The 27,961-nt window shown below is 40.0% G+C and overlaps 1 long non-coding RNA gene across 2 annotated transcripts; it reads left to right on the top strand.

The window, feature by feature from the left end:
* The first annotated feature begins 671 nt into the window (after positions 1-671).
* On the top strand, positions 672-27,957 carry LOC131227451 (uncharacterized). Of its 2 annotated transcripts, none has more exons than XR_009162287.1 (3): positions 672-977; positions 10,550-10,668; positions 27,534-27,957. It is a non-coding gene; the product is annotated as an uncharacterized LOC131227451 (long non-coding RNA). The 2 variants fall into 2 exon arrangements; XR_009162286.1 differs by having other exon boundaries at positions 676-977; positions 10,554-10,668.
* Positions 27,958-27,961: the final 4 nt, after the last annotated feature.

The raw sequence follows: 27,961 nt of genomic DNA, 5'->3' as shown, positions 1-27,961 counted from the left end.
ATGTAGTCAATGGCATAGACTAGGGTTATTGATATAGCTTCTTACATGACCAAATTTACATGTTTCTTGAAAGTGATTCAAGCCCCTAAGTAAAAAGCCCATCTTGTTAATATGAAAAGATTAGGTAAATTGAATGATGGAGTAAACCCACAATACAAAAGTAACACAAAATTTCAATTTTGGAGGGAAACCAAAATATTTGATTCCCATTTTTTGGAGGGAAACTAAAATATTTGAAATTCTTTTTTAATTCTATTTTAAAACAAAATACAATATAGGATCTTAACTATGAAAAAGAACCTAAGTTGCATTTGGCTCAAGCTAGGAGAAAAATAATTAATGAATTTAGGATTTTCACTTGCAATAGAAATTTTAAAAATCATGGAAAAATACTAGGTGGTATCAAAGAGCTCTTTCTTACCAATACAACAAAAAAGAGCCCAAGTTTTATATATATATATATATATATATATATATATATATATATTTGTGTGTGTGTGAAATACTTCTAAGAATAGAAATTCCAAATTGGTAAATTATTTTGTTAATCCTTTTGCCCTATTTTGGTGTAGGGCCTGCCCTAGGCTTGCTGAGCCAGGGTCCACACGAGGCCTTTTTGGACCGATTAGGGATATGGCCGGGGCAGGGCATAGTGAACTAGGGTCAGGCTAGGGTGTGACCCAAGCCGAACTGGCCTTCGGTTGGCCCATTGCCACCGTTGCTGGCCAAGCCTATGTCCATATCAAAACCCAGACCCGGCCCCGTTTAACTATCGGGTTCAAATCCAGCGAACTAGCGCTCCGCTCGTCCAAATTCGAGATTTGGCCCCAAATGGGCTACCCCACTTTTACCCCTTGAAAACCTTGAATTCACTCCTTCAGCAAAGAGCCATGGATTCTCCAAAACACCAGTCTCAGGATGGTGATAGAAGGAGAGGAAGGTAAGGGCAAAAGCGTAATTTTCATCGAAGGCAGCTGGTTCGATTTCCACTTCGATCTTTCCATTACAGACGGATTCAATGCTTGAACTTGCAATGGTAATTATAAAAGAAAAAAGAAAAGCAAATTTTAGTTCTGTTTCATTATCTCTTACTCTTCCGTTTTGAGATTTTCAAACGAATTTCTTGATTTTCAAATGATAACATAATTACACCCCATGTTTCTGATAGACACGCCCTACCTATCTACTTTTGGGAAGCGGAGCGGGTGGTGACCCCAAAACCACCTAGCTAGGTGGTGTTGGGCGCTGTGGGGCCCGCCGTGATGTATGTGTTTTATCCACGCCATCCATCCGTTTGGCCAGCTCATTTTGGGGGATGGGCTTAAAAATGAAGCAGATGAAAAACTCAAAGGGACCACACTACAGGAAACAGGGTGTGATTGAACGTCCACCATTAAAAACTTCTTGGGGGCTACAAAAGTTTTGGATAAAGTTGATATGTGCGTCTTTCCTTCATCGAGGTCCATGTGATCTTATCAACATGTTAATGGTAAATAAACATTATATCCCCACTGTTTCCTGTGGTGTGGTCCATTTGAGATTGATCTGCTTTATTTTTGGGCTTATAGCCTAAAATGAGCTGGCAACAAGGATGGATGGCGTGGATATAAAACACATACACCGCGGTTGGCCCCGCAGCACCCAACACCTCCCAGAACAACCTAGCTGGGTGGTGTTGCGGTCACCGCCCAATCCGCTTCCCTATTGTTAGTGGTAGGGTAGTACCAAGGGTCTACCATTCTAATACTAAGAAGTACAAGAATGAGTGTAGAAAATATATTTGAGATTTTCAATGCAGAATTCTAGATTTTTTTAATGTTAAATACACCTCATGTTTTTGATAGACACACTCTTATTTCCTACTTTCGGTAATAGAGTAGTAGGGTGTAGAAGAGTGGGTCAATTTATAAAACATATAGGCTGTAGATATCAGCTCCATTTTTTTATTGATCAATTATTATTATTTTTAAAATAAAATTGGGGGGCAGCGTCAGAATTGGAGGCCTGTAAGAGGGCAGATCAGTGGCGCCAGCCGGTTATGGAATACATCGAGGCCGCTGCCTTGGGTATAAACAGCCAGGTTCAGTGTACCGATTCATAGATGCTGAGAATGGTGACAGAAGAGTCAGTAATCCTTGCCCTTTTCTTTGTATCTGTTTCATTTCAATGAGATATGTCTTTGGATGGTGGAATGGATGTCTTGTTCAAAGCATAGTTCAAAAACCCAAAAACTTTACTTGACTTGATATCTAATAGTTTAAAAAAAAACAAAAAAAAAAAATGGTAGTAAATATGTAAAATACTTATATTTAGTATATACGTAATATAAAATAGAGAAACAAACAGCTAGACACTGAAATATAGGATGCAGGTTAAGGGTGCTGCTTTTTGTGCTAGAGGTCAAGTGGCCGATTTGCACAGCCCTTCCATGTATATGTTTTAATAAAACCTTTAACAAGGCAAGTGACTCGGTTCGAGTCACCGCAAGTTGACTTGAGTCAAATGAGTCGGTGGATTGACTTGATGAGTCTCTTTGAGTCAGAAACGAACCACTTCTAGAACCGAGTTCTTGTTGATCTGGCTCAATATCTTGCCAATTCGGGTTGACTCAGCTGGGTTTCGACTCAAGTTAGCTAGTGTTAGAACTATGCTTCAAAACGTGGATGCTATTTGTCAATTGGGTTTGTTTTATGAGAAAAATGATGATACTCTAGTATGAATGTGATGGTTCTTAGACATCTATAACTCTAAATCAAACTGTCAAAATTCTGGGCCTTACTTTAGATGGGTTATAAACCAAACTGGTGGACATTAATGCATGGTTGAAATGTAAAAAAGTAGTCAATTTGGCATGTGGGCCTTGATCAACTCAAATACATGCATGGTATTTGTTGTTTGTTAGGTGGGGCTGGTACTTGTGTGCAATGTCTGCACTTGTCATGGACATTTGAGAAGGAAGGAGTAAAGTTAAAATGGCGATGAATATGCCAGGCTTCATCTGATAGGAAGCAAACTACAACTGGAATGCTGGATTTTCATATGGATGCAAATTACGATCGAGTGTAAGGCCTTTCGTCCTTGATCGCTGTCCATCAGTTTTATTTAGTTTTTGAGTTCAATTTCCCTCTCCGTGCTTTACCCGATGCATGTGGTTTGTGGGTGATTGCATTTATCCACAGGGATTAGTCTTGCCTTAAAAAAGGGGGCAGGGACACCCTATCATCATAAAAAAATGTTTTCAGCTTTTCGTGTGAACTTCTGTATTTTTATTCCTTTTCTGCTCTTTTGAAGTTTGCATATAGAGCTTTGCTAAGTCCACATGCATGTAGGAGGCAGCTGTACACGCCACACGTGCTAGCATTAGAAATTGATATGAGATCCAATCCATCAAAGGTGTAACATTATGTGGATTATCTCGCCCAATAATCAGGTCGGTCCACTGTTAACGAAACAAATGTGGTCATTGTATCATCATCATTATCTAAGCCTTATCCCAACTACTTGGGGTTGGCTACATGAATCCTTTTTTGCGATTCCACTCTATCAAGGACCATAGCCGCAGTTAGATCATAGGTCATCAAGTATTTTCTTATTACCTCCACCCACATCTTTTTGGGCCTTCCCTTGCCCTTTTAGAGCCCTTAACTTGTACCAACTCCCTCCTAACCATTGGAGTTCTTGGTCCCTAAGTCTACTTTGTCTCATCTTACTGCCTTACCTTGCCACTCATCCATCTCAACATCTATACTTAAACCTCAACATCTTAACAAAACAAATGTACAACTAAAAAAACTTGGCTGCAGATTTCTTTTTTCTTTTCGGGGGGGGGGGGGGGGGGAGTTACCCGAAAATTCCTCGTAGATATTAGTTTTACCGTAAGATTCCTTTATGTCTTATATTTATGAAATCATTCTTCCTAACTTATAGCTAGAGGTGAAAAGACTTTTTTACCTTTTCATTTTCATCCATACTCTCATGTTGGAAACCGGTTGCAAATGGGCAAATACATACTCGGCGCTAAAAAATTTGTAAAATGTCTCGAGCGCGGATCGGGTACTACTCCACCGGGACAGAAGTGAATTGCGTCTTGTCCCCTGGCTGGATGCTAATCCGTCCAGGCATCCCTCTATAGGGCCCACTGTGATGTTTGGAATTTATCAAGGCTCAAGTGGACCATACCATAGGAAGCAGCGGTGACAATGAAGCCCACCATTGAAACCTTCTTAAGGCCCACCGTGTTGTTTATTTGTCATCCAACCTGTTCATAAGGTCATATAGACCTGGATGAAGGGAAATCATAAATATCAACTTGATCCACAACTTCTGTGGCTCCCATTGTGATGTTATCCACACTGTCTATTGTGACGTTTATATGTCATCCATACCATTCATAAAGTCATTCCTACTACGATGTTCTGAAAAGAAAAAAATATTAACCCGATCCATAACTTGCATGGCCCCACTGGTGTTTCAATAGTGGAAGTTCATTCCTCGTCGTTTCCTTTCATGAAGCCCACTTGAGTTTTGCATCTACCTCATTTTTTGGCCTCATGTCCTTACATGTTTTGAAAAAACTGATGGATGGTGTGGATTTCTCATAGACATCACGGTGGCCCACATAGTCTTGTGAAAGGGGCACTCCGCTACTCCTATTGCAATGGCAGTGCCAGCAAATGGGTCGGTCGCATGGGATGGGATCCACCATGCTTTGTTTTAGAAAATTCAAGCCGATCCCTTGTTGCATGACTTACTTTTGGGTGTAGGTATTAAAAATGAGTCTCATCTGTGGTTTATTGTTTTTCTGGAATCTAATGGGTGGAGTAGATTTCTTATAATTGTTATGGTGGACCTCATAAAAAAATCAACTTTGGAGATTTGTCCCTATTGTTTCCTTTGGCGTGGCCCATTCGAATAATAGGGCGGCCTAATTTTTTGGCCTCAGGTCTAGCGTGGGATTACACAACTAATGGTCGGAGTGGATTTCATATATGCATTAAGGTGGGCTTGAGTGTACCTACCAATTTATTTTTATTTATTTATTTATTAATTATTATTTTTTTAAAAGAAGCTAAAAGCTTGATTTCTTCCTGAGGATACAAGTGCATATGCCAAACCTAAATCTCATTGCCAAAGGACGGCACTGCCAATTTTTGATGGGCCAGGCCATGATCTATATATAAAATCCACTTTGACTATTAGTTGTATAATCTGGTATTAGGCCCATGCAAAAAAAAATCAAGCTGTTCTCTGATTTAGATGGGCCACACCAAAGGAAACAGTTGGGATAATGTTGATTTTTTATAGGGCCCACCATAAATATTATAAGAAATCCACTCCAACTATTAGATTTCATAATAACATTTATGCTTAAGGCCCAAGAATCAGGACAATCCATGAATCAGATTGGTTACACAGAAGGAAACAATTTGGAGGGTGGCCATCATCGTGTACACTATTTTCAATTGTATGGTCCACCTAAATCATAGACATGGCTCTTTTTACCTGTGTGTAAAATTAGGTCATGCAACCAATGATCGGCTTGGATTTTCAGATACACAATAAGTTAAGGCTCATATAGCTTTTGATTTTTCCAAGTGTAATATCTCTCCGCAGTGGGAAGAGATGGGTCTCCCGATTACGCAAAAATCTATTGTAAGGGTAAATTTGACTTTTCATTTTGCATCCATATACTTGGAGGAATGTTTTTGTAAATATGGAATGTCAAGGCACGTTATAGGAATATCGCATGCATTAAGGTGTTTTCGGGTAAACACTACCCCCTCGGGAAGCAATGATAATGAAATTTATTAAAAGAAAGGCCAAAGGCCAAAGAATATAAAGGATACAAGACAAAGAAAAGCAAAATGACAAAAAAAAAACTTTACAACTCTAGCCAACTAACAGGCAACTGATCAGCAGTCAAAATGTTAGCTGCATGCACCCATTCTATTGCATTTTGTTTTGCCATATTGAGAACTTCCAACGGACAAACCCTTTGATTCTTGAAACATTGATTATTTCTCTCCAACCAAATACACCAAAGACCTCCTAATAAACATAGATGTCAGATTCGATTCCTGCCTTTACTTTTCTCCCCACTATGCCAAGCGAAGACAAACTAATCAATCTACCTCGGATTAACTCATAAGGTTTCAAAAAGGCAGAGAATGCATTCAGATCTAAAGCTGCAATGGAGCAATGGATAAATAAGTGATCAACTGACTCCTCGTTGTTATAGCATAGTAAACACACATTTGGTATTGTCATGCCTCGCCTTCATAAATTGCCAATAAGAACCTTCTTTTTGCCCACTAGCCTGGCAAATGCCGCCACCTTGGATGGAGCTCCATAAAGCCATGCGTGAGCTGTATGATATACAACTTGCTTAGCATGCACCCCCAGCTAGTTTCTTGTAAAAGGACTTCACCGAGAATTTTCTGGATTTTTTGATGAGCCATACCAATGTATCTTCCTCCAAGGGTAATGGATGTCGACTTGACAAGAGTTACAAAAGCCTCAATAACTCCATCTCTTCATCATTAAGATTTCTTCTACCAGGAAGAGCCCAGATGAATTCCTCACCTTAAAATGAGAAACACCCTTCTATCAAAATATTAGGTTCTATGGCAATACCTGCTAATTGGATCTATGCCATGAATGTATCTGTGCCACGTCCTACATTAAACCCCTCTACTTTAAAAAAACTCGTTCTTGAGTTACTCAAGAGATTTGGCTCATGATACTCAAACAACTTCTGGCGTCGATGTTTATCAACCTTTTCATTGTACTTTGCATATTAGGCCCCTGAGCTGGCATAGCACATGTACTTATGCCGTTATGCTCTCCTTGAATTGACCCTTAGGGGTCGTTTGACACCATGGATTTGGGGGGGTTTGAGGGGATTTCAAATCCCCTGGTATGTTTAACACCATAAAGTAATTGGAGGTTTCAAATCCAGGGGGTTTGAAATCCAAGGCGAAAGCTTGGATTACATCTAAAATCCCTCCAAGAATTGCATGTGTAACATGTGTGACACCAAGCTATTAATCTATTGGGCACATGGCCCACTGATGATATCCCAAAACAATCAGATTATCATTTGCATCACTACAATTACTTTAATATGATGATCTGTGTCGTCCAAACATTGTCCATGTAAATCAATGGTTAAAAATCGCGAGTTAGTCACTCGGACGTGATCTCGTGCTTGTGGCCCATCCGAGATCTGGAATTTCATCATTTTCAGGCAAAGTATATATTTTAACGGGCTTATTACAATTATTGCATCAAACATTACATACTTACACTAATTAGAGATATTACAGTTGATTTAATAAATAAATTCAAACCCCTGTAAATATACTATGCATAACTACTTTTGGATTACAAGGGATTCTGAATCTAGAGTGCCAAACACAACAGGAGGATTTCAAATCCAGGGGGTTTCAAATTCATGGGGTTTCGAATCCAGGGGGTTCCAAATCCACGCTCCCAAACAGGCCCTTATGTATTACTTCCTCCACTTACGTCTCACATTCTTTCTGATAATGTGGGCAATTAGGTAGACTTGCCCCTGGAACAAGATCAATGTGGTTTTGTATATCTCGCATGGGACGTAACTCCGTAGGAAGTTCATTGGGCACACTTGCCTTGAACTCTTGCAATACTGGTTTCAAATCCCTTAGGATGTTCACGGGCTCCACATCTTTTATCCTTTTCAACTAATGCATTTATCTCTCCATCTCCTCAGATTGTTTGACGAAATCATGTTTGGTTACGAGAGACCACCCCTCCATTTTAGAAGACTTGGGTTGGTTCTTCGTTTCTATAGGGGCGAGGACAATTTTTTTTACCATCTTTAACAAAAATAAAAATATTATCCCAGCCTCTATGCATAGTATCACGATCACACTTCCATGGTTGACCAAGTAACATGTGACAAGTTTCCATATCAAACACTTCACACACTACTTCGTTCTTATAATATTTACCAATGAAAAATGGAATATGACATCGTTCAGTTACCTTCGTTTTGCTGACCTTCTTTCTCCATCCAACTGTTTATGGAGGGGTGCTTTTCTATCTTTAGTTGCAACTTGTTCATGTTGTGCCACTGCAGATTTATCTCCTCATTCGACATATAAAACAGCTTCCTCACGACCGGAGTGGTGGTCTGTAATTCACCACTATCACATGGTGGCCTGCAATTCATCACTGATCTCGCACCATGAACATGATGATCTGGATGATCATGAACTCCATTGCCAATTTTATGTTACTCATCATTACAAACATGGGTCTATCTTAAAGCTGTAGTCAAACGGTTGATTGTTGCTTGCAGTCCTTGCATTGCTCGCCGATTCTCTCGCTGAAAAGCTTCAAATGCCGTTACTGTCATAGGGTTGTTCCCTGGAGCACCGTTGATGCAGGACAATTAACTACTTGCTCTAAAAGGTCGAACTGTTAGAGCATGGCGAATTAATCCCTTTATCTCATAACTCAGGCCTCAAATCCATGGGTTAGGTCCTTGGCCAAACCCTCCTCGTAGGCCCCAAATCCATGGGTTCCTCCCCCTCGTGGGCCCCAAATCCATGGGCTCTGCCTCGTACGAGTCAAACGCCTCCACGGGCCCCAAATCCATGGGTTATGCGAGCCGCCCACCCTGAGTGTGCCCCTGCATCCCACAGGCCACCCCACTCGAGCCTGGTGTGTAAATGCCCCCGCATTAATCACCCCTGGTGAGGAGTCTCGAACATGAGACCTCCCGCTCTAATACCAATTTGATGCAGGACAATTAACCACTTGCTCTAAAAGCTCGAACTGTTAGAGCATGGTGAATTAATCTCTTTTTCTCATAGCCCAGGCCTCAAATCCATGGGTTAGGTCCTCGGCCGAACCCTCTTTGTAGGCCCCAAATCCATGGGCTCCGCCTCACATGAGTCACCCGCCTCCACGGGCCCCAAATCTATGGGTTATGTGGGCCACCCACCCTGAGTGTGCCCCTGCATCCCACAGGCCACCCCACTTGAGCCCGGTGTGAAAATGCCCCTGCATTAACCGTCCATGAGATTGTTGCTCGAACCATTGTTAGATGCCATCGAACTAAGGAAAAAGCCTTACTCTGATACCAACTGATGCAGGGGAGAGCATGGAAATGGAAGATGAGGAAGATCGCCGTCTTCCTCAAGTGATAAAAACCTTGAATCCACAAGGTATTTTCTGGAATCCATAAGAAAAAAAGAGAGATAAAACTCAAGTTTTTTTAATTGAAAAATGTTTGTTAATGTCTAATTTTCTCAATTACAATATTAATACATTAAAAATAAATCAAAATTCGTAATTATCAAAAATAGAAAGATTCTAACCCTAATAATTACAAATAATTTATAAAAAAAGATGGAAATAATTTTAGACAAACTTTTGCTAGAAGAGTCCTAGCATAATTACAAATAAATTATAAAAAAAGATGGAAATCTAAAATTCTAAAAGGAAAAAAGAAAATACTACAAAAATTAGAATTACTAAAAAAAGTAAAAAAAAAATTTCCCCCCTCAAATCTCGTTTTTGAGCTGGAAGTGTGCATTTTCTTGCGAAACAGATTGACGCAACCCACTTTGTGGGTCAGTTGAACCTAGACCCGTTATGATAAATATTGATAGGTTGTGCACCCGTAGTGATACCCGGATAAAAAGTTACGGCCAATTTATGGTTCACCTTCTTTTGTTCCAACCATGCCAGGAATGTATCGGTGCCACGTCCTACATCAACTCCTCAGGTGGGCCAGTGTACAAGAAAAAAAGTCCATTGAGCCAGACAATTGGTAACCCACATTGCATAGAGCTGTGAGTTTCAAGATGCAAGCACATGCCAATATGGAACCATGTGAGAGATCCCAGTTTTCCATCAGGTGGGCTAGGCTATACTGTTTCTATTTCTGGCCTAGAACTCTGAACTCACTCCTCAGGTGCGTCATGGTGTAAAGAGATGTACGGCTGGAAAAAAATTGTTTCAGTTGTCCATTGTTTGTACATTCTGGCCACCTAGGAGTGAAAACCCTTTCTTTTAGTTAAAATACCTAATCAGTGTAGCCCACCTCATGGAAAGCTTAGATCCCATCAAGGGTTGCTGTACTGGCACATGATGGACTGTGCTCTACATGCATATGAGTTTTAGCAAATCCCAATACAGGCCTCTCCTCATCTTTTCTTGGGAGCAACATTATTTGAATTATTTTCCAGTTAATGGACATGAAGAATTTGACTGGCATGGAATTGTTGGAATTTCCAGCATTTCTTGGGCATTCATCCTAAGGGAAGGGGTTTCCGCATCAGTTAACTTCATTAGAATTCATGGTTTCAACCCATCATGTCTTTTTGGACCGGTGTTCTAAAATTAATGGAAATCATAATTGATGGAATGTCACTGCCTTGCTTTGTGGAAAGATTGTTCTTTGATTATTTATTTGCTTTTCCATGAATTTATGTTTGTAGAGACTGCATTTCTGTTATGTATAATGCCATGACATGTTTACTTGATTGATGTCATGTAGGAAGTTGTTAGCAAGACCCAATCATTTGACAGATGAAAGTTGAAGCTGAAAAATGCTTAGCACAAAGTGAGAAGTTCAAAGATGAGAAGGCAGAATTTGAATTTGTCATCTATGCAAAGGTGTGATTTGTGTCCTGCGTCACTCCTGCGTTATCCAAATATTATGCTTTGATTTCACTGATTCTTCTGTTTGAGCTCAGGAGTGTTTTTTTCTCTTCAATAATGATGATCCTAAACCGACTAAAACAACAACAATGATGACGACGACAAAACTAATAATGTTTAGAAAAAAGGAAAAGATTGTGTGCTCATAGTGTTGCACCATGAGCTGGCAGCCTGGCACACACATCCCCCATCATCAATAAAGGCAGCAAGATTTCTTAGGGCCCTTTCGAATGCACTTCCTCGAAAAGGGTGTTTTGCGAAATAGGAGGTTTCAAGCCTGCTTTTTCGATAATTTAAAAGACAAAAAAAAAAAAAAATAAAAAAAAATCACATTTGGTTTTGCTGAATCGGCATTTTAGCGCCTATTTTATCTATCTCCCGAAGGGTGTATTTGTACATGCAGAATCCGTGCAGAAATGGAAATTTTGTTCTACTGAAAAGACATCTAGGCTGTTTGGATACATGGATTCCACAAAGTAATTAGTACACATTTGTATTTATGATTTTCTGGCATAAGAAACTACGATGTTGTTGTCTAATAAATATTAAGTTTCCACTTGCTATACAAACCAGACCTCTAAGTATGGAATTCATTTTTCAACAGTTTTGCATGGAAAAAATCTGTTTTTCCCCCATATTTTTCCCTTGGATTCATCATATATCCAAACACACCCTAGGGAGATTGACACCTCAAACTTATCACTCTCAAAGTCAAACGCAGAAGGCCTCTAAGGCTTGTGGAACCTAGGCACTAGTAAAGTATGCACATGGTTCTTCAAAGTCAAGTAAAATGAGATATTAATCCTTGGTGTAGCTATTGCTACCTCTGTTTTATTATTTTTTGATGAATTCCTTACAGACTTGCTAGCCCCACTCCCACCCCTTCCACATGCACATCTACTGGCATGTATACAGAAGATACAAGCTGTGTATCAGATGGGGCCCATCATGTAGATGGCCTCATCCAAAAATTGAGGCTGTCACTGTCAGTGAAAATGATGGGCAGTTTAAAAGGAACTTGGAGTGTCCCTTTTAGCTGTCCACTTTTTCTGTTCGTATGTGGTGAAGCAGCTGCTTGTCATTCATAAGCGGCACTAGCAAACCTCGAACTACCTATACTGGAAAAGTAGCAACATGGTGGAAAACCATCTTATGATTTGTTCTGGGGGAGAAGATCGTGTGCACTGAGAGTTGCTGGACACATCTGTCCATACAAATAAGTACCCTGACACATTTGAATGGATTTTGAAAATCCCATTTCAGAATATAAAAGATACCATTTTGGGATACATATTTAATTCCTGCCCACCATCTCTGGGCAGTGAGAGCTGTGAAGTTGGTCGTTGCCCCTTTATTATTTATCAGATTTATCTTTAATTTGTAATTAGTTGTCTTTATATCTCACTGTTGTTTTTATTCACATTGATCTTTTAGGCTGCCTTTGGATGCCCAATAAAATTGAAATGGAAACGTTCAGTTTAAATGTTTCTTTATTATTATTATTATTATTATTATTATTATTATTATTATTTTTGGTTTTGAGCGATTTAAATTTGGAGACAGATCCTCAATATGTATGTGGAGAAAGGGAAATTTCATGTTATCATCTCCACTTCAATAGACCAGTAAATGGCAATTCGATTAAATAGTGCATCCAAATGCAACCTTGAAATTTTGAGTGGCTAACCTTGAAATTTGATTAAAAAAAATAGATATGAATTTTTGAAGTTAATACACTGAACCTTTCCACAACTGTCCACAACTGACCATTGCTGACCAGTGGTCCTGACAGTGTTGACCGGGTCAGCTTGTCCAGCAGCTCGGGGTCGACTGGGTCCCCCTTTCCCTGTCTTGGGGTCGACTGGGTCCCCCTTTCCCTTCTTTTCTAGCGACATGGGGTCGATCAGTGATGTAGAGTGGGTCGCAAACACTTTCATGGCAAAGATAGACCATAGAAGGCCCAATCAGAGGTGGAAGTGATCACGACTGTCAAATCCTTAAAACAGTTGTATCTCGCAAACCGGAATGAGTTTTTCAACATATCATCTATGATTTTGGGGGAGGAGAAGCTACTTTAGTTAACAACCTGGCTATGCCGGCTTGCCCACGCCGGATTTGCAAGATTCCATCAGATCGACAGTCAAAGGTCCATTTTATTTTCGTTTTTACTATAAGTAGTAAGTTTTAGTTCGATCATAACTTTTGATCCTTTGAATTTTAGGAGTCATTGCCCAACATAAAAAGGACTTAGAAAAATTAGGAGAATAACGTGGTTAGGCCAAATTGGACACTTAACTACTTTTGGCCAAAAAACATGAAGTCTAGTAGGAATCATGATCGTCCGTCTATAAATAGTAAAGTTACATTTTTATTGAGTTTGAGTCTAAAACTCCGTCCTAGGTTTGATCTCATTACTTAAAGGATTGTAATTTCATTTTTTAAAAAAAATTTATTTATCATCAATCAATTTATTAGAAATTATTTCTATTTTTATCCCTCATAAATTTGAAGAAGTTCTGTGAGGAGTCCAGAGAGCTCTGTGGATTTTTGAGTAATTACCCCTAAGGAAGACGGTGATCAACCTCATCATGTCCTCCCCTGCGTCAATTGGTATCAAAGCGAGGACTCCCCTCAGACTGATGGAAAGTAACGATGGAATGGACCAAAATCCTATGGACGGTGATCCAAGGATTCGTTATCTATTGGGATGAATAAAATCTTTTCATCGGGAGAGTTAGTTGACCATGCAAGGGTTGCAGGCAACACTCGACTGTATTGCAGATGCGCTGATTCTGCCTCAATCCCAAGACAATGCTCAGCCGCCCGTGGTTGCTGTACGGCACAACCCTAATTTCCATAGAGCACTCGTGGAGGTGGATTGTTTGGATAGGACGTATTATGTCTGCGTATTGTACAATCTTACAAATTTCAATACAACATGTACGGATGGTCAACAATTTCTCTACTATATCATAGAAACTCGTGCCCACCGTTATGTGTAGATAGCTAACAGTGAACATCATGCAATCGGATAAAAATGGCTAGGTGATGATTAGATTTAGGCGTTAGGCTTTGATTCAACTATAAACAGACATTATATTAATGAGATGGAAGTTTAATACAAATCTTTCATGGCACGCATGAATTTTGGTTGCCTTATAGATGATGATGAAAATCGAAAACATATTTTCATATGACCTTTGATATTAATAGTCGCTATTCCAAAAGGGCCATAATAAATCGATAGCATGCAAAAAGAGAGAGTGCAATATAGAGGAACAAGTGTTTTAGGAGTGTAATACCTCACAATCAACTTAGAAGATGCAGAGCATGTTTAGGGGAATAGGAAATCTTTCCAAATACATAAATCCTTTGAAGAGATTAAACGAAGGATGAATTTTTATAAACCGAAGCATTCCAAAAATCGAAAATTCTACAAGCCACAGTCAGAATCGTGTATCTGATTCTGTGGCGCATGCACCCGTCATTTCCATTCCTCCACACACACCACCCCGATTTTGCAAAATCCCAATGTTGGATTCTTGCCGTTAGAGATTTTCCCTCATTTTCACCCCAACAGAGGTATAGGCATAGGTGGAACGGGAGTAGATGCAATAAACACCTTGGGGTATATACAGCAGACCGTATACACACCATGTAGCAAACGAAACAGAACATACATGTCTCTGAGGGCGATGCAAGGGCCATACAGATGCAAACCGCTCAATGTTACTGGTCTTTGGCTACCAGTATCACCCTTGTTTGGAAGGGAGAATATCGGTGGCGTCGTTGCCCCGACGACCGGTCCATGGAGATGATCAACAAGATTGTGTTGAAAGAGACTATTGAGGTAAGGTTGGATTTTTCAGTTTTAATGGCTTATTGCGTATAGAAGACTTCATCGATTGGTTAGCCGAAGTAGAACAATACTTTGATTACATGGACATGCTTGAACATAAAAAAGTGAAATTAGTAGCATTTAAATTTAAATATGGTGCTTCTGCATGGTGGGAGTAATTACAACTCTTACATGCCCGGCGGAACAAGGGACCCATCCGATCATGGCCGTAGATGAGACACCTTCGTCGATCATGATTTCTCCCCAGTGATTACGAGTACGTATTGTTCCAGCAATACCAAAATTGTTGACATGGGAATCGAACTGTCACAGATTACCCCGAAGAATTCCAACAGTTGGCAACATGGAATGACTTGTCGGAGATTGAATCGCAGAGGTAACACGGTTTATAGGCGGTTTATGATCGACAATTCAGGACCAAGTTTAGATGCACCTGATTGGGACTGTAGATGAAGCGGTTCAGTTGGCAAGTAGGGCAAAAACATAGTTTACAAGAGTCCCTACTTGGCCTTATCCTTTAACTCAACTCCCCATGACAGGTCCCACGCAGGATTCAGCGTTGGCCAGAGGAAAGGAACCAGTACGAGGGTGTCCTCAACCTCCTACAACCGTAAACCGTAACATGGGTAGCGGTCCATCTAGGCCTCAATGTGTGGCACCCACAACAGCGAATTCGAGCAGGATTTCAAGTCCTTATGGTTGGCCAAGGCTGAACAATTGTTACTGTTGTGGCCAACCAGGCCACTTATCAAACACCTGCTCTCAACGCCTCGCAGCTCACTTGGCCATTAACGAAGGGCACACTGAAGGTGATGCAATGGAAGAAGGCTGTGAATTTGATGAAGATGAATAAGCCGATGAGGAAGGAGCTGGTGATGAAGAATGGTTGGCTAAGGATCATGGGCGATTATTGTACACTCCAAGGAAGGAGGTGCACCCGTAGAGGCACAATATATTCCGTACATTGTGTACCATCAACGACAAAGTCTGTGATATAATCATAGATAGTGGTCGTAGCAAGAACATCGTCTCGAAGGTGATGGTGGATAAGTTGCGGCTACCTATGACAAAGCATTATTTCCTTTACTCGATTGGCTGTATAAAAAAGGTGAACGAGACCAAGGTAATTGAACAATGCACTGTCTCGTTTTCCATTGGTAGGAATTATAATAATCAAGTACTTTGTGATGTGGTCGACATGGAAGCATGTCATATGTTACTCGGTCGACCATGGCAATCGGACCGTGTTGCGACCCATCGAGGATGAGACAATGTTTACGTGTTCGTCAAGGATGGTCGAAAGATGATCTTTGCCCCTATCGTACCAGAGAACCATCTCGAAGCTTCTAAAGTAGAGGAGAACTCTCTTGACCATTCGGGATTTCGTGGAGGAATTTAAGAAAACTGATGAGGTGTACATCGTTGTGGTAAAGGGCGAGGAATCAGAGCCCTTAGACATTTCTCCAAGTTTAAGGCCATTGCTGAATGAATTCAAAGAAATATGGCTCGGAGAGTTACCTAATAGATTGCCCCCCATGCGGGACATCCAACATCAATAGACCTCGTCCATGGGGCTAGCTTGCTTAACCTCCCTCACTATTGGATGAGTCCAAAAGAGTGTGAGATACTTTAGGGGCAAATGGAGGAATTGATCCGTAAGGGTCTACTGAGAGAGTATGGGCTCATGTGTTGTTCCAGCATTATTAACGCCTAAGAAAAATGAGAGTTGATGAATGCGTGTCGACAGCCAGACAATTAACAAGATTACCATTAAATATTGGTTCCCAGTACCACGGTTGGACAACATGCTCGATATGCTAGAAGGTGCCAATGTGTTCTCTAAACTAGATCCGAGGAGCGGGTATCATCAGATTTGTATCCGGCCCAGTGATGAGTGGAAGACGACATTCAAGACCAAGGAAGGGTTGTTTGAGTGGCTGGTCATACCCTTCAATCTATCGAACACACCAAACACTTTTATGTGTCTGATGAATCAAGTGTTAAAGTTGTTCATTAGCCAGTTTGTGGTGGTATATTTTGATGATATCCTGATATATAGTCAGGGTGAGACGGAGCACATGGAACATCTCAGGTAGGTACTACAAGTCCTGTCAGTTAACAAGTTGTATCTCAATTTGAAGAAGTGCAGTTTTTTAACGAACAACCTGTTGTTCTTAGGATTTGTTGTGACGTCCATGGGCATCCGTGTGGACAATAGAAATGTGCGAGCCATCCGAGAATGGCTGATCCTGACAAACATTTATGAAGTGATAAGTTTCCACGGGTTGTTGACCTTCTATCGTCGATTTGTGCGGAATTTTAGCACTATAGTCGCACCCATTACAGATTGCATGAAAAAAGGCCCGTTTCAATGGACCGATGAGGCTGGCAAGAGCTTTGCTGAAATTAAGCATTGATTGTCCACAACATTAATCTTGGTTTTTTCCAGTTTTGACAAGTTGTTTGAGGTTGAGTGTGACACCTCATATCTCGGAATTGGAGGAGTCTTATCACAGGAAGGTAGGCCGGTAGCCTTATACAACGAGAAGCTCAGCCAAGCTCGAAAGAAGTGGTCGACATATGAGCTTGAGTTGTACATAGTTGTTCAAGCGTTGTGACATTGGCGGCATTATCTGATTCAGAGAGAGTTTGTTCTCTACACTAACCATCAAGCCTTAAAGTTTATTAATAGTCAGGCTAACGTGAATTGTGTGCATACTAGATGAGTTTCATTTTTACAGGAATTAATGTTCGTTCTGAAGCACAAGTCAGGACAGCGGAACAAGGTGGCTAATGCACTTAGCCATCGTGCATCATTACTTGTTACAATGAGCAATTAGGTGGTTGGCTTCGATTGTCTCAAGGAGTTGTATGCCGAGGATAATGACTTCAAGGATGCATGGATGAGGTGCCAAGAGGGTCATCTCAGTGACCTACATATGCAAGATGGTTTCCTCTTCAAAGGGAATCAACTGTCCATCCCCTAAAGTTCTTTGAGGGAGCATCTTATTCAAGAGCTACATGGAGGTGGCTTTGGTGGATTCTTTAGCCGAGACAAGACGCGGGCTCTTGTTGAAGAGTAGTACTACTGATCACAATTGTACGTGACGTGGGTAAAGCAATACAGTGTTGTCATATAGCCACAATTGTACGTGACATGGGTAAAGCAGTACAGTGTTGTCATATATGTCTTACCTCCAATGAGCAGTCTCAGCATATGGGCCTCTGCACCCCGTTACCTGTGACTGATGGTCCTTGGGAAGGACTTATATATGGACTTTGTGCTTAGTTTCCCATAAACACAACGCGGAATGGATTCGGTGTTTGTGTTGGTAGATCGTTTCTCAAAGATGTCGTACTTTATCTCATGTAAGATGACCATCAATGCAATACACGTGGTGAATCTATTCTTCAGAGAGATCGTGCGGTTACACGGGGTTCCCAAGACCATTACTTCTGACTACGACACGAATTTCATTATCCGCTTATGTTGTATTTCAGGTGATAAACCGAAACAATGAGATTTGACATTGTCTTAAGCGGAGTTTGCATTCAACAACATCGTGAACCGCTCGACAGGGAAGTCCTCGTTCCAGATTGTTTATGGTCAAGTGCCCCGCCACATACTTGGTCCCTTTGCCCAAGCTCCCAGGCATGAGTGTTGCAGCAAAACATATGGCGGACCGAGTTGTGGGAATTCATGAGGATGTGCAAGGCAAATTACATACCTTGAACGATAAGTATAAGGAGCAAGCCGACAAGCATTGACAGCAAATGGGCGACCATGTTATGGTCCATCTACGCAAGGAAAGATTTCTGACCGGGACCTACAATAAGCTGAAGAACAATAAGATTAGACTGGTACCGATACTCCAAAAGATCACTGACAATGCTTACATTGTTGATCTTTCTTATGACATGGAGATCTCGCGTACTTTCAACATTGCAGACCTAATCGAGTATCATGAGCTGAAGATAGACGAGAACTCGAGGTCGTGTTCTTTCGAAGCGGAGGGGACTAATGTAGAGAGGGTCGTGGACACTTTCATGGCAAGGATGGATCAGAGAAGGCCCGATCGAAGGCGGAAGTGATCAAGACCATCAAAACCTTAAAACAGTCGTATCTCTCAAACCGGACTGAGTTTTTCGACATATCATATATGATTTTGAGGTAGGAGAAGCTACTTTAGCCAACCAACCCAGTTACATCAGGTTTCCCACACAAGATTTGCGAGATTCCATCAGATCGACGGTCAAAGGTCCATTTTATTTTTGTTTTTACTACAAATAGTAAGTTTTAGTCTGATCATAACTTTTGATCCTTGAGTTTTAGGAGTCGTTGCCAACATGAAAATGGCATAGAAAATTAGGAGAATAATGTGGTTAGTCCAAATTGGGCACTTACTATTTTTGGCCAAAAACCATGAAGATTAGTAGGAATAATGACCGTCTATAAATAGTAAGTTTACTACTTATAGTAGTCACATTTTTAGGGAGTTGAGTCTAACATTCCGTCCTAGGTTTGTGCTCATTATTTAAAGGATTGTAATTTCATTTTTTTAATCATTACTCAATTTATTAGAAATTATTTTTATTTTTATCCCTTGTAAATTCGAGGAAGAGTAATTACCTCTGAGGAAGACAATGATCAACCTCATCACTTCCTTCCCTACATCAAGAGTCCACCAGACTCATTTCCAAACCTTTTAAATGGCACAAGAGGTGACCTAATGTCCCTATAAATGTTCATTCGTACATACAACTCCGATCAAGCCATGGTGCGAAAATCATGTCATTTAGTGGATCCTAAGCTTCCGAACAATAGTATGAAAATGGACAGTTAAAATTGGCCAGAGAAACAAAATACATCCAATCGTCATCTTGACACATCCAGTAGATAAATCACACATTGTATTTCTTATTATTACAAAGCAACAATTTGATTTGATGATTTTAACCATGAAATTTATGGCTTGTAAACAATGGATGGTTGTTAACAAATTGGCCCCATTCGAAGGGTCGGTGTGATTGTTGCACCATGGCTTGCTCCTAGTTGTATGAATGAATGAATGTTTCAAATTTACAATAGGTCCCCTGCATTCTGTTTAAGAGGTTTGGGATGCTTGCAAAACCTAATAAATTAAAGATGTTGAGCATAGGAATTAATATTTACCTTACTTAAAAATAGCATAAGTAATATAAGATAGAGAATCTTTCTAAGTACTTCCATGGCTGAGGCCATGGGTTCAATTTCCCCCATTGTAACGCATTAATATCATTTAGGGGGTGTTTGGATCATAAGTTATTTAAGTTGCTTGTGCCTGAAGTAGCTTATCTTAGTTTCTACTTATTAAGCAGATAGATATATTTGGTAAACAACATACTTATCAGCTTCTCCTCCCTTTCGTCTCTTTTGATGCCTCTCTTTGGCAACTTATGAAAAGTAGAAAAGCTATTAAAAAAAAAAAACTAAAGTGATTAAGTAATTTTAAGTAAAAAAGTAATTTATAACTAACAATAAACCAAACTTACTTATCTGAAATAAGTTACATATCTACTGTTGTAAGTAGAAAAAGTAACTTATTTGGTAGGATCCAAACAGGCCCTTAGGGTGCATTTGACCGCAACAAATATCCCGAAATTTCATTTAACGATTTTTTTTTTTTGGGTGCATAACATCATGAGATATTGTTAAAATGTAACTAAAAGCAACCTTAGTTTTTCTTTTGCAAAAATATTGAGATATTCTCAAAATCTTGCCGATATTTATCACACGGCTTCGACCTAGGGTTGTCCGCCAACTCAACACCTTGCCTTTCGCCAAGTTTTCTTTTTCTATTTTATCACAATCTCATTAAGGAGTTTTTGCCAAGTGTCCATTGATCCATTGTGCAAATCTTAATATTGTATGGTTGTTATGAGCACAAAGTGGCTAATACTCGTACATTAGCTGTAGAGATACAATATTTGTAATTTTGTACAATGAAATGTATTTTGTATTAAATCATACCTAAAATGCATGCATGTATGTTCTAATTGATGACCACGTGTCACTGAGTGCATGGTGTGGTATCAATTATACAACGTTACGCGCACACTCAGCATAAGTGCGCCAACGATGAATTCCAAGTTCATTGTTTTGAATTAAAATGCGCACGGAAATATCTAGCATGATCTTCTATGTAAAAGCACACAAGTTCTCTAAATTGGTTCCATTTGAGACAGTAAGCCTACCTAGGCTTGGAAGGGTTAGTTACATGCCCCTACAAAAAGGATGGTTGGACTTTTGATACAATATTCTTTAAATTATGAAGAGCAAGGGACAGTTTCTTTAAAATCCTAGTCAAATGAGAGCATTTTTCACTACTCATTTTGTTCGTGGTATGGCTCTTTGTATGGATTGTTTTCTCCTTCTTTGCATCCATTAATATCTTGTTTAAACATATTGGAAAGAATTCGATGATGTTGTCCATGGATCTTGAATTTCAAATCGCCATCTTCATCACTATTATCATGATAGAATTTAAAAATGGTTAATTGCATCATCCTTTCCTTTGTTACATGACAACTTGAGATATTTATCCGTTGTTTTTAATTATAGTAGATACTTCACCTCTGTTTCATGGATCCGTTGCAGATTCCCCAAGGCAAGAAACCAACTTCAATTAGAACGTTTATCATTCAGAAAATGACCGTCGTACCCTTATATCATAGGCACCTAATCATTGATGAGCGTGGTACCACAATGGTGGTTATATGCCAACTATCTTGGCCAACTAGATCACCCCACCATAAAATGGACTAAAAATATATATTTTTTTAAAAGGCCCATCCAACCAGCTGGTGGGCTACAACATGAATTTGGAGGGTTTTGGGTGGTTGCTAATAGCTTTTTTGGTGTGGGCCATGTGTCTAGTTGGATGCCATACATACATCATAGTGGGTCCAGTTGTTCTTTAGTGTCTTTGCACGTGATGAAGGCTAGTGGAGACGAGGTATACGCAAAAATGGAAAACTGACTGTAAGTACATCTGATTGTCATACAACAGAGGGTGGTTAGATCCAATCAACCCATTCACAGAACAAGATTGTAGCCAAACTTATGTGACCTTCTCTAATCTTTTTTCTTTATTTTTAACCCTTTTTTATCTGCTTATATGTTTTGTACACATGTTTGAATGCTTCTCGCCTTCTCATATAAGAAACTTTGGTTTTGATCATCGCATCTTATTGAATATTGCTGGAAGGATGATTGAGAATTGATCACCTACCAGCAACCTTACCACTACTTGTTGTACTGCAAGTAGGGGTGTACATCGAGTCGAGCTGGCCTCAGCTCGGCCACTGGCTGACCTCAGCTTGAACTCGTCTTGACTCGATCCTTGAGCCTGACTGGCCAGCTCGGCTCGGCTCGGTTCAGTCAGCAGCTCGGGCCAGCTCGGGCCGAGTTCGCCATTGAGGCATTTCCACAAACACCTGAACTGCAACTTCAAAATCCCACTGTTTTACAAACAGAGGCAATGGTTTTATAGGTATTTTATCAAACGCCTTCTAAGCAACATGAAAACCAAGAAAAACAAAGAGAAAAAGGGTATTTGTTTCATGTACATACCTTCCTTGCCACCAGCCACATTTCGTTGAGTCATTTTATCAAACAGTTGGTGAGCAACATCAATGGCAAAGTAACCGAGTCACCGAACTGGTTCGATCCGAGTTCGATTTGAGCTGGATTCGATCCGAGTCGAGTCGAGCTGGGGCCTGCCCGAACTCGGCTCGAACTCATTTTCGAGCTCAAAAAATTAGCTCGACTCGGCTTGAACTCAACTTCGAACCGAGTCGAATCGAGCTTTTTCGAGTCGAGTCGAGCGAGCTAACCGAGCTAGCTTGGTTCGTGTACACCCCTAACTACAAGTCTACAACATCTTTATTGCCAACAGGCCACTTGTGTATGAAATCAGTACTATGAAAAACCATAGCCCCCCCTCTTCTAAACAATCAGGCTGATCAGATTACTACATGGGCCACTCCTATTTGTTGAGTCGAACTGTTGTCTATACATTTGTTCTGACAGTGTGGCCTACCTGATGATGATGATGGAAAAAAAGTGGCCCACCTGATGATATATTAAATTGTTATATGATGGTTCCTTAATACACGTCTATGTTGGAGATTAGAGTGAACACAATTTGAAGTGTCCTCAAGGGAGAGGTTCCTTTCCTATAAGTATCCTGCATTGTCAAGGAATGTGGCCTACCCAATGATTTCTTTATGCTTTCCTTTCACTTTCTTTGTCCACCACTGGTGATTCCTTTTTCTCCCACTTGATGGAAAATAGCATATCGGCCACAGTTTCATTATTTTCCATTCCACATTACCACCATATTTAGTTCTTGGTCATTTCCACAATATCACGAAAAGATGGCAGAAGCATTTCCACAATGTTGGGAACTTGATTCCTTTTTCTCCCACTTGATGGAAAATAGCAGATAGGCCACGGTTCCATTATTTTCCATTCCACATTATCACCATATTCAGTTCTTGGTCATTTCCACAATATCACGAAAAGATGGCAGAAGCATTTGCACAATGTTGGGAACTTGAATTCTCTACTTATTCAAGAGTTCAAATAATCATGGTTGGAAATGAAAATCCAAATTTAAGTAGTCACTAACTTCATTGCAATTGATGGCCTGCCACATGTTGCTCAGTCCATTCATGGATGGAGCCCACTTGGTTGCATGATTGGATGATCAAGACCACCCATCCACTCACCTCAGAAAACACGCCGATGTGAGAATCCTAGCTATCCAATATTTTCTGTTGAATGTGGACTTTAGGCTGATTATATCATTACCAGTTCATTTGAAGGCTGTTACCTGGATGGATAGGATCATTGAATTGATGTCATTGTTATACAGTCACCCATCAACCATAGAGTTCATGAGATTGATGGATCAGATGATCCACTCACGAGCCATGCGGTTGTATTTACTTTGGCACCCATATTAAAAAGCTACCCAAGTCTTTTGTATTAATTGTCATGCTTCTTACAAGTAATCAAATGGATTTTTATTTTTATTTTTTTCGTGCCATACTTGTATGTTCAAGGAATCTATCTGTATTTACTGTTTTGTTTGGTATCTTTCTGTTTACTCAGAATTTTCCAATGCCAAACAGCTGGGGCAGGAATACTAAGTTTGGTGGGCCATCGCAAAATAACCGGTTTCAAGAATTTATGGGATCCCACGAAATCAGGATTAAGGATTAAGCCTTAAGCCCAATTTTGGTTGCCCCAGTGCCCTTCATGTCAGATTTGTACATGTGAAGCAGCATTTTCCTGGCTTAATCACAACCATAGATCATTTGTTTTTCTTTTCTAGAACTTAGTATAATTTTGATTTGCTGCTCTCTTGTGTGGAATTTGACATGGAGATAGGGGACCCACCAGAATTGCCATCAGGGCAAGATCCTGATTGTGCCCTAGACGATCACTTACCCAAACAGATCATTTGTTCCATTTATACACTGTTTAAAACCTTAGGATTTATTCGATGCATGTATCCGAAATGTTGTAACTTGCCAGGTTCTTGTTCTGGTACTCAATATGCATTTGGTGATCTAGTACATCCATATTGTGGACCACAGCAATCAGCAAAATATGTGAAGCAGTTGTGACTCGGTGTCGGAAATTCCAGGAGTCAAGAGGTGTGGTGCCATTCAGCTAGAAAGATACTTTCATCTCCTAATTGCATGGACCCCGCGAGGTTGATAGCTGTCTAGATCAGTTTAAATTATTCCATGTTGAAGAATCTATCACAGGTGCCTACATTGGAACATGTACAGGCAATAATAGAGGAGGATATGTTGTATGTGATCCTTCTCTTTCCCTTTGAACATCTCTAGTTTGTTGTGGGGTGTTAGCATGGAGATGAAAAAGCAAAATGATTATCTATTTACATTGAAAAGAGGCTGCAGATCGGATTGTTAGGATTGTTTGATCATTTAGGCTTTTGGGTGTGGCCCATCTATGGCAGGGCACATGAGATTAAGCATACATGTCATTGGTGGTACCTGAAATTGTGTCCCACCGTTAAACCAATGGCACAAAAACTGAACCAAATGGCCCCATCAAGTAACCAATTGCAATCATGATCACCATGCATGTCTATGGTGAAGATTGGAGTTAAAACAATTGGAGGTGTCCTTGACGGAGAGCTTGCGTACCTAGTAATTAAATATCCGGCATTGTGAAGGAAGGTGGCCTGCCCCATTCTTTCTTTATGCTTTCTTCCTTACTTTCTTTATGCTTTCCTTTGGCTTTCTTTATTCTTCTCCGGCAACTCCTTTTTCTCTCACTTGATGGAAAATTACACATGGGCCACAATTTCATTATTTTTCATCCCATATTACCACCATTTTCAGTTGTTGGGCATTTCCACAATAGCAAGAAAAGAGGGCAGAACCATTTCTCTACGCTTTTGTTCAAGCAATGCTGGGGACCTTGAATTCTCTACTTCTGCGAGTGTTTGAATCAGCATGGATGGAAATAGAAATGCAAATTAAAGTAGAGACTATCTTCGCTGCAATTGATTACCTGCTGCTTGTTGCTTGGTCCATTTGATGAATGAAGCTCACTTAGTTGCATGATTAGATGATCAAGGGCACCCATTTGCTTGCCCCAAAAAACATGCTAATTGGATAATCCTAGCTACCCAATATTTTCTGTTGAATGAACTTCAGGCTGATTTTTATCAATACCGTTTCATTTGAAGGTCATCCATTTGATGTGATATTTATTAAGTTGCCCATCAACCATAGGGTTGATGAGATTGATGGATCAGATGATCCACTCACGAGCCACATGGGCCATGTCAAGCAATAGAAACTTAAGAACAAGGGTAGGATTGTTAGGATTGCTAGGATTGTTTGATCATTGAGGTTTTTGGTTTGTGGCCCATCCCTGGCAGCGCACATGAGATGAAGCAAACATGCCAATGGTGATACCTTGAACCGTGTCCCATCACCAAACCTAGGGAAAACTTAACCAGATGGCTCCCATCAAGTGACCAGTTGCAATCACGATCACCGTACATGTCTATGGTGGAGATTGAGGTGAACACAATTTGAGGCGTTCTCAAAGGAGAGCTTCCTTTCCTAAAAGTATCTAGCATTATCAAGGTGGCCTACCCCATAATTTCTTTATGCTTTCCTTTTGCTTTCTGTCTTCCACTGGTGATTCATTTTTCTCCCTCTTGATGGAAAATAGTAAATTATTACAAGGTGAGAATCTATTACAGGTGCCTACATTGGAACATATGTAGGCAATAATAAAGGAGGCTAATCTTGTATGTGATCTTACTTGTATGTAATCCTTCTCTTTCCCTTTGAATATATGTAGTTTATTGTAAGGTGTTCTCAAGGAGATTGAAAAGGAATATGATTACTCATTTATGTTAAAGAGAGGGTGCAGATCAGATTGTTAGGATTGTTTGATCATTGAGGCTTTTGGGCTGTCCCATCAATGGCAGGGCACATGAGATGAAGTATACATGTCACTGGTGGTGCCTTGAATTGTGTCCTATAACTGAACCCATGACATAAAATCCTAACCAGATGGCCCCATCAAGTGACCAGTTGCAATCACACCTCATTCCACCACTCCCCGGGCAACTGTCCCTGGCCATTATGGAGAAATCCTTTACAAAGGAGAGACATTAATTACATTATATATGAAAAATCGAGATCAGGTGATACAACATAAGGTCTTCTAAAAGTGGAACAATACATGTCTATGTTGGAGATTTGAGTGAACACAATTTGAGATGTCCTGGAGGGAGAGCTTCCTTTCCTATTGAAACATGAGCAGTTATAAGTATCTGCATTATCAGGGAAGCCTACCACATGCTTTATTTATGCTTTCCTTTTTCTTTCTATGTCATTCTCTTTTGACTTTTTTTTCTCCCACTTGATGGAAAATAGCATGTATGCCTACAGTTTCATTATTTTCCACTTTGCATTGTCATCATTTTCTTTTGTTTGGCATTTCCACAACACTGAGAAACGATGGCAGAAGCATCTCTGTGCTTTTGTTTAAATGATGTCAGGGAACCTGAATTCTCTATTTCTCCAAGAGCTTGAACTAGCATGGAGGGATATGGAGATGCAAATTAAAGTAGATACTATCTTTGCCACAATTGATGGCCTAGCACTTGTCGCTCAGTTCATTCATGGATGGAGCTAACTTGGTTGCATGATTAGATGATCAAGACCACTCATCCAATTACACCAAAAAAGACACTGATGGGAGAGTCCTAGCTCTCTGATAATCTCTATTGAATGTGAACTTTAGGCCAATTTTTATCATTATCTATTCGTTTGAAGGCTGTTACTTGGATAGATAAGATCATCCAATTAATCTGATATTTATATAGTTGCCCATCAATGATAGGGTTAATGAGATTGATGGATCAGTTGATCCACTCAAAAGCCACACGGACCTACTCAAGCATAAGGGACCATTTGTAGCTCTATCCTTCCACTGCATACGCCAAAGTTTATCTGAGTAGAGGAGCGAAGGGAGGTTGTATTTATTTCAGAATCCATATTAAGTGGCCACCCAAGTCTTAGTAGTAACTATTATGCTTATTGTAAGTAATCAAATGGTTTGATTTTATGTTCACTACTTACGTAAAAAAAGAATCCATCTACTATTGTATTTACCTTTTTGTTGGATATCTCTCTTGCCAAGATAACGGGTTAAGTGAATTTAGATGATCCAATATTAGGATTTGGGATTAAGCCATAAATTCCGATTTTGGTGGGCCCCATGCCCTCCACTTCATATTTGTACATGTGGAGAGGAATTTTCCTGTATTAATCAGACTACAGATTTTTTTTTTTTTTTTTCCTGAAACTTTGTATTATTGTGATTAAGGGTTTTAAACGCTGATTTCTTGTGCAGAATCTGACATGAAGATATGGGGTCCACCTGAATTGGCATCAGGGTATGATCCTAATTATGCCGTGGATGATCTCCAACCAAAATAGACCAGTTATTCCGTTTATACACTTGTGTTTAAAACCTTAAGATTTATGTCATGCATCTATCCTAAACATTGTAACTTAAAGGTCCCTGTTCTCGTACTCGTCATGTATGTGGTGATCCAGACCGTCTATCTGGTGGACCACACTGTTCAACAAAAAATGTGCAGCAGTGGTTACACGGTGTAGGAACTTTCAGGAGGAAGTATGTGCCATCCAGCTAGAAAGATTTTACGAAAGCGACAACATTATCTTGTTGCTTTTCATGTGCTTTATTCATCATTATCTTTTGACTCCTTTTCTCCCACTTCAAGGAAAATAGAATATAAGCCACAGTTTCGTCATTTT

The sequence above is a fragment of the Magnolia sinica genome, chromosome 15 (genome assembly GCF_029962835.1).
Source record: "Magnolia sinica isolate HGM2019 chromosome 15, MsV1, whole genome shotgun sequence".
Lineage (NCBI taxonomy): Eukaryota > Viridiplantae > Streptophyta > Magnoliopsida > Magnoliales > Magnoliaceae > Magnolia > Magnolia sinica.
The sequence above is the reverse complement of the archived record's forward strand: the minus strand, read 5'-3'. Positions and strand labels throughout refer to the sequence as shown.